The 8,709-nt window shown below is 40.8% G+C and overlaps 1 pseudogene; it reads left to right on the forward strand.

The window, feature by feature from the left end:
* The first annotated feature begins 3,675 nt into the window (after nt 1-3,675).
* Nucleotides 3,676-6,709, forward strand: LOC146590043 (uncharacterized; annotated as a pseudogene).
* Nucleotides 6,710-8,709: the final 2,000 nt, after the last annotated feature.

An 8,709-nucleotide genomic window follows, 5' to 3' on the forward strand; every position in this document is an offset into this window, starting at 1 on the left:
TTTTCTTCAAAGCAAGTCTTCTAGGACTCCTAGAACAGATGAGATGAGATGCTCATACGTAAGCTATGTGCAGAGGGTATCTCATGAGAATTGAATTTAAAAAGATGAATGAAAGAAGGTAATATAGGAACATACTAACAGCTGTATRGTGTCATAGCAAGACAAAAATGACCTGCAGCTTCTGATTCCGTCTCTGAGTAACCTCCATTTTCAAATTGTACTTCCTATTCTGTTGCTGCTCATTCCCTTCTCTTTTCAACTCTCCCATGTGAACAAACATGTAATGGGGTCAGATTCTCCACTGCTTTCTATCCAGTCTTGTCATTTACACCTAAGCAAAGCAAATACAAAGTAGATATAAAACAATACTACTGGTGTGAACAAAGGAAATTCTCCCTGGGCTGTGCTGTAAACCCACATCACAGTTAAGCAATCACCAGTGGAACAATCAAAAGTGCCACAGTAAATACAATGTGCTCCTAACTGTACTCTCTGAATTTGGATAAAATACAGGCTGTTTTCACATCTGCTGACCATTATAATATGGAGCCAGGAGTAGGGCTGTTTTTCTGTCAGCACATCAGCCTAGTATTTCATGTCTTTTTCTCCAGAGCCCACTTAGTCAAGGATTATTTCAGGCTTCTTTAATCCATTCATGGATGGTAAGCCAGAAAACCAAGAAGCTCAGGTTTAACTAAGTTAACTAACTTCTGGGTTAGCATACCTTTAACAGTACCTGTTAATTTCAGATTTTGAAGTATAAAAAAACTCCTGAGATGATCGCTGCCTTCAAAGTGTTGACTGACTCTTCTCTGACTCCMCAGTTTCTCACTGTTTCACTGCTGGCAGAGTCCTTCCTGTTGTCTGTCTTTCTTAAAAGTCACATTTTGCTATGGAATTTTCTATCCGCTCTGCTGAAGAGTTACTCCTATCTTCTATGTGTTTTCCTCAGATAATGCACACCCAYCAACCATGGTTTTCACAGCTCTAAAGGCTTCATTCAGCACTTGAGAGAGAATTAAACAGATGGGCCTACATTACCGCAGTGATGGCTTTGAGCCACTACTCCTCTGGGAGGCAACAGATACCTTTTCTGGTATTCTGCCTAGAATACATAACAGTAATGTTACTCTGGGCAAAATTTTTGTGTGTTGATCACATTGCTCAAAATATTAGTTACAGTGGAAGCTGCAGGCTAAATCTAGGTTGTGCAATGATGCTTTGCCACTAGGCTATTTTGGCTGAGAGAGAGGTTAGAAAATGATGGAGCAAGGTTAGTTCAATGTGAATGAAGTGGAAGAAAGTCTGACCTGTCTCAGTAGAGCTAGGGKAGCTTATTAAAGACACAGTCATCCAGCACTCCAAAAGATGACTTAGAAATGCTATTAGTGTTACAAACCTACCTCTAAGCTTATGCATCCATGAAGTCTGTTGCTCTGCCCACCCACTATTAAGCTTACAGATTCTCTGCAGGCTCCTTATTATGACTTAACACTGATTTTTCTACTGCACACTATTATAGTCAACCTATCTAAACAGTTGAAGCATGGGCTTATTGCCCACTTTCTAAACCATGACCCAGGAGGGCAGTTTTCCCATGAGCACCTCCTATGCATTACCATGATTTGCCTAGAAACTGTGCCCTTAGTTGTGCCATCCATTTCCTGGAGATGGTGCTTTAACAGCATATGTTGCCTTTTATCATTTTTTTGATAAATATAATATGCCTTCTATATGCTCTGACAGGAGAGTAAAAATCTAGCTGATGCTAAAGAGAGATGTGAAAGACTYATCAGCTTCCAGCTGGATTTTACTTTTAAAATTAAAGAATTAAGTGAAAGAGAGTTTGAAGAAGAGATAAATGCTGAACTGACAGCAAAGAGGAAACTGGAGGATGGATGCTCTATACCGAAGAAAGATATTGATGATCTTGAACTGACTCTGGCCACAGTGGAAAAGGAGAAACATGCAGCAGAAAATAAGGCGACAGAGGAATCAGAAGTATTGTTCTGATTGGGTTCCCCAGACACCTTTCAGTTCTGTGAAAAGTTCTGAGACTCCTAAGCACTCTGAAAGGAAGTGCCCAAAGCATAGGAGAGGCCACTTAATTACCTGAGATAATTTTTTTTTGTTAACATCATAGCTTTCTGATAGGAAAAATATATTTCCTGTTACAGATGGTTCAAAAAGAGTTAACAGGTTGTTAAGGTGCTTGATAGAATTTGTATATTTGAYTATTTGCAGCCAAAAGGAATCAGTATATTTGTGTATCCTGTGGATAATGGAGGACTAGTGTGGTTGTGAGTTACTCCGTGCAGAACGGCTGTGTTTTTTCTTCYTCCTTTGCATTAAGGAAAACTGATTTTGTAGTTGTCAAACAGTTTCTTATGATTATTCTGTATTTAAGAAGTCCAGGTCTCAACTAGAATGGACATCCTTTCCTTCCATTGATTTGACCATTTGATGGAAGTTCTTTCCCACTTCTCAGGCTCAGACTTAAGTTTAGGTAGGAGTGTCTAAATCATGTGATCACTAACTCATTTATCTCCCAGCAAAAGCATATATCTCTTTAGATATATCTAAACAATCAGTGTGCAGAGACAGAATTCAAATATATGTGTTAGAATTCAAAAACCCAGGTCTGTGATGATAGTGTCTAGTCCTGTCATGGAAACAACACTGGAAGACAGGTAATTGTATCTTGAAGTTCCCTTCATTGCCATCACTGAGAAAAATACTGAACTCTAAGTTTGTAATGATGGGTATGTTGGGTATTTCTACACTAATATTTACAGGAAACCTACTTGGTGCTGGGTGTTAGGATGAGGGAGTATCTTTTCAGCTATAAAGGCCATATGGCTAAAGCATGTAATAGGGTGGACTTCCCTTACTCACAGTTTCAGGCATTCCTATCCAAACAATACAAGCAGGAAGCAAGTGTCAGGCAGATTAATGCAGAGAACCTGATGTGTTTGAGATAAGGCTGCTGGTGTACAATGCTCCATGAAGTACAAGGAATAAGTTCTCAAGACAGATGCTATGTCCTGCAGTCCAGTTAAGAGCTCTACATTTGTGATTAGCTGTTCCAAGGGCAGAGGCTTCTTTGGCATGCTATCATGTTCGTTCCACTTTTACAGAAACCTTAACATGGATACGACTATGTTTGGCAGTTGGTAATATTTTCTGAAACAATCTCATTGCACAGAGCTCACAGCTGTGTACCTAGCAAATATATCACATGCAGAAAATGCTTTTTTTTTTTTTTTTGAGTAAGAGCAACTCAGGGGGCTTTAGTGAATCCCACTGTGGAAGAGCTTGCACGGGTAGGTGCAGATATAGCACACTTTCCACTACAGCATCCAGCAGGAAAGGGTTAGGAGTCAAGAACATCTAAAGCAAGAATTTCTACTATTGCAGGACCAAAGAGGTATGACTGTCAGACATGACACTAGTTGCTACCCTCATGATGAACGATACAGACCTTCTGGAGAAAGTGTTTTGGCAACACCCRTGCAAAATTTTTCATGGGTGCACTCACTGTGTTCTCAGTTTGTCATTTCTCAAAGCACCCCATTCTCTGCACTTCTCATAGCATGAATGCTGCCTATTATATTAAGAATCTTACTGAAGAGATGGCAGCTCTGGATGAGAATATTTCTAAACTCACCAAGGAGAATGGCCCTTCAAGGGGCTCACCAGCAGATATTCGATGACCTGCAAGCTGAGGAGGACAAAGTCACCATGCTCACCAAAATCAAGACCAAACYGGAGCAGCAAGTGGATGATGTAAGATAAAGTTTTGGGGTTGCACAAGTGGATGCTCTGACATATTAGGAGAGACTAGAAATCTGTGATTAGAAGCGTAAACAATACTGAAAGCAGCTAAGCCAGCTCTAACAATTTCATCCAATAAATCATTTCCATTTGACTGCATATTGGGGAATACAGTATATCTTTCATCTTTCCCTGGCTATTCAGACTATGACTATGCTTGTTCATCAATGGGTATGCTAACTTTGGTGCCCAGTTCTAACCAATTAGTTGGAGCAGTATGTCTGTGGCAGTTTGAAGCCTGCTGTAGACTGATTCATGGTCTCTTACTCTGCAAAGTGGATATACACTTGGAAGGTAGAGACACTCAGGATTTGTCAGTATTTTGCAGTCTGTAYGCTATGAACTGCAGCCACTGAAAAATGTTAACTTCTGTATATTGCAAAAACTTGCACTTTGACTGCACACTGCCAAGCAGTGACCAGTTTCATATCCAAAACCAAACCACAACAGCATCTCTGATCCTGCAGCAAGAGGTTAGTGCAGTGGGCTGAGAAGCACCTACACACTCTGATTATTTTCCCTGTTTATACATTTCCAAATCTAGTTAGTGTTTTTTTGTTTGTTTGTTTTTTTAAGATCAAGAAGAATTACTTTCAACGTGTATTTTATGTGGTTTAGCTTAAAGTCTCTGGARCAATAGAAGACACTGCAAATGGACCTCGAAAGATCAAATAAAAACCCTGGAGAGGCATCTGAAAATGTCTCATGGATYTGGAAAATGATAAGCAACAGATGGATGACAGGCTGAAGAAGTATAGCACTGACTTTATGTTCTGAATTCTGAAATTCAGATTTTGTCTTAAATATTGAATTTGCTTTCTTGTTCTTCATCAGAAATGATTTTGAAATTGGTCAGTTGCAAAGTAGAATTGAGGATGAGCAGGCTTAAAGTTCACAGCTGCAAAAAAATTAAGGAGCTTCAAGTAAAGTCTAAGACTTCTTGGTATTTTAGGAAACAGGCAAATATTTCTTGGTATTAATGGATATTTACTGTTCTACAAAAATATTTTGTTACCATGAACGAAACAATTAACATGGACCCTAGGTGTAATTCCCATCTCAGGGTACTTTTTCAGAGGCTCTGGCCTGTGCTGGTTGCTTACTCTACAAGAGATTCCTTAAACTAAGCTCATATCAAGCTTTGAAAATGGATCAGATACTAAGTTATAACAGTAGTGAAGACTGAGAATTACCTTTCTAAGAAAATAACAGARTGTGACATAATTTGTCATGATCAGAGTGGATATTATCTTTTAAATGCAGAGATAGGACAGTTCTCTTAAGCRCTAAATATTCCATAATTGCTTATGACAAGGTTCCTTCCACCTTGTTTACTGATGAAGACAGAACACTGTTTGATTTTGGCCTGACTTTTTGGATATTTCTAAGGAATTCACATTACCTTACATTTTCCAGTGCCATATGCCTTTAGCAATGTGCAATACTACAGCCTTCATAAAATAATACATTAATTCTGAGCCATAACATAAAATGAAATATCAGATCATAAATTTCTGTTGTTCCAAAACTGAATATTGCCTGTCCTAAGACACAGTTCAGTGAAATTTTTCATGGTGCTTCATTCTGTATGCTAATATAAACAGAAGTGAATATTTTCCTCTCTATTCCTTAACGCTGATTTCAAATTGTTTATTTGGAAGTCCTTGTTTAACCAARTAACATTCATAGGCTCATATAGAAGAATTGGAGGAAGAAATTGAAGTTGAATGTGCAGTCTGTGCAAAAACTGAAAAGGAGCAAGTTGACCTCTCCAGGGAGCTGGAGGAGATCAGTGAGCGCCTGGAAGAAGCAGGGGGAGCTACAGCAGCTCAGATTGAGGTGAACAAGAAGCGTGAGGCAGAATTTCAGAAGATGCGTCGGGACCTGGAGGAGGCCACTCTGCAGCATGAAGCCACAGCTGCTGCCCTGCGGAAGRAGCATGCGGACAGCACAGCCGAGCTTGGGGAGCAAATAGACAGCCTTCAGCGCGTCAAGCAGAAGCTGGAGAAGGAGAAGAGTGAGCTGAAGATGGAGATTGACAACTTGGTCAGTAACATGGAGTCCATCTCCATAGCCAAGGTAGAAGGAAGGAAGCACTTCTRATTACTGTTGTTCTTTTGAACATAAAAAAACCCTAAAATATATGCCTCCTGTGCCTTCACAGAGCAATCTGGAAAAGATGTGCTGAGCTCTCAAAGACCAGTTCAGTGAAATCAGAACGAAAAATGATGAACATATGCAACTAATTAATGATTTGAGCACGCAGAAAATTCATCTACAGATYCAGAATGGTGTGTCCTTAGACTAAATGTTATTAATTGTATTGTGCCAAGTTCTTAAATGTRCTGCCTGAATGCCTGTGTATTTTCTAATACATTCATCACTGGGTGATCTGAACAAAACTCAGACTGTGGAATTTCCTCCTGATGGCAGTTATGGAAATTCTACCCACTGAAACACAAAAACCAAACTGAAGAAAGCACTGGCAACCAAACTAATGAGTGGGTTCATGATCAGTTTATCCCCTTTCCTTTGAGGCCAGCACAGCCTTTCTTTGATAGCTCTTTTTTTTTGTACCTGGTGGGAATGAAATTGTTTCTTTCCCTTCATTTTACCACACTAAACTCCAACTCCTTTAATCTCTTCCCATATGGCCTGCTCTTCTCATTCATATGTTATGTCTGGTGTCCCTGTCTTAAAAAAATAAATAAAGAATAAAAAAGGCATTTTCTCATTAGGTGAACTTAATTGGCAGCTGGAGGAAAAGGAGTGCTCAATTTCTCAGTTGACAAGAGGCAAACATGCTTTCATTCAAGGGATAGAGGAGCTGATGGGGCAACTGGAGGAAGAAAACAAAGTGATTTATTTTAATTGATCAGTTGGCCCAGAAAATTTTAAAATAAATCAATGACCTACAACAATAACTGAGAGTTCTCAAAGAAAAATTAAGATAGTGAAAATTTTCAACTTTGCCTTGGAGTATAATACACAGAAGGCTCACTAGAAACAAAATAAGGAAGCAGTTTAAGCTTGTCTTGCCATCCTTTCTGAAGTTCAAACACAAGATAGAGGAAGCAAATGAAAATAGCTCTGTATGTATACTTTACTGCTACAGGAAATCCCTGAGACAAAGAATACAGTARAAMCMAARRRGRAAAAAAAATAAAGAAAAAATAGGAGTACAGGAATGCCCAGGATTAGATATGACAACATAGTTTAAAGTGTCTTCCACCTTCAGAAAAACACCACATTCTACAGGAAGAGCTTACACGGAAGCTTCCTCTGGAGAGATTACTCTCACTCTGTTCTTTGCTGTATTTCTTGCTTCTTTGCCTGAAGCACTTGGTGTTGCTCTGTTTGAGAGGCAATATCTCAGACAAGCTGAACAAGCACCTGATCTTTATTGACAATATCAACTCTGACAGAGTCCCAAATTTTAGTTGCTCTGCTCACCAGTCTTCACTTGCTCTAGCAATTGTTGTGCATGAGCAATGAGATGTGGAGTTTGTATCAAAATGCCCTAACTCTTAAAGACCTATGGCTGTATTTATGCTGGAATTGTTACACTTTTGGAGCCATACTAGCTAGTTTTCCCAGCTGGAACTGAGCAGGACTAATTGTTCTGTCTCCAGTAGAGTGCTCGTGTTGTTGCTTGTACCATACGGGAACGCACTGAGTGCTGGCAATGCAGGATATAGTTGTGTGGCTGATGGGTATGTGATGTTATTGTGCTGCATACGTGTTTGGTTAACAGTAACATGGCAATGTATGTGAGTTGTGTGCTTGCCTCTGATGGCACTGCATGACTTTCAGGAAGAACAGGCGCATACTAGTATCTCACAGTGCCGCAAGACCCAGCATGAGCTGGATGAGGCTGAATGAGCTGATGTTGCTGAATGCCAGGTCAACAAATTGCGAGCCAGAAGTCGTGACACTGAAGGACAAGTGAGTTGGGGATCTCMAGAGAAGAACCCTTCCTGTGCTGCAGGTAACACAAAAATCATTACCTCAAACACCCAGCTGGCAGCCACAGTGGTATTCTTCCTATTTTTGCATTTCATCATAAACCAAGGCCAGAAGTTGGAGCGTATTCAAAATCAGTGGTTTCTGAAAGTCCTTTTGATGCCTCCTGGGTGAGATACCAGATATGATCTCCCCTCAGGTTCTGTGTGTTTCAGCAGGATTAGGAGATACTCTTTCTTGTCATTGCATAGCATATGCTATAGCTGCACACCTGAAGTAATCCCACAGATAATTCTATTACCCTAGTAACATCCACATTATCTTCCATTTTTATATTTAAAACACAGTAGAATGAGGTCTCTGACAACAGCAGTAGAAGGCACCCTTACACTATAGATCTCTGTGCATCTAAGCAAGATATTCATTACCTGCTTCAAATAAACAGATATGCATGTAACTTTGCGCTTTGACTTGGTCATAGTAAGCCCCAAGTAGAAGCTGTGAGAAATAAAAATAAATCTGGGTGTCTGTGAACGGATGTGGGGGGGGGRGTATAGCAGCAATTCACTAAGTGTGGGTTATGCCTACTTAGGAAGAAAAAAGGTTTCRCAGAGGAATGGTAATAGCTGCCTCATTTGTTCTCCGGGGTTTTGGGATCTGCACTGAAACGTTTGTTGGTGGGCAAGCTGCTATGCACGAGTAAGGGCGGGGAGGGAAGGGATCCGCTCCAGGGAGAGCGGCTAGGGGAAGGAAGCAGCAAGGCTGGCGGATTCCCCGAGGAGGCCGGCAGCAACCGCGGCGGAGGACGAAGGCGCGCAGCCCCGCAGTCCGGCGGCCCGAGCTGCGCGGCGGCCGTGGGAGAGACCCCGGCGGCCGCTCGGAGCTGCGCCGGCGCCGGCCGGAGCGCCGCGG

The sequence above is a fragment of the Rhea americana genome, unplaced genomic scaffold, assembly GCF_003343005.1.
Source record: "Rhea americana isolate MKP2758 unplaced genomic scaffold, rheAme1 scaffold_422, whole genome shotgun sequence".
In the NCBI taxonomy this organism is placed as follows: Eukaryota; Metazoa; Chordata; class Aves; order Rheiformes; family Rheidae; genus Rhea; species Rhea americana.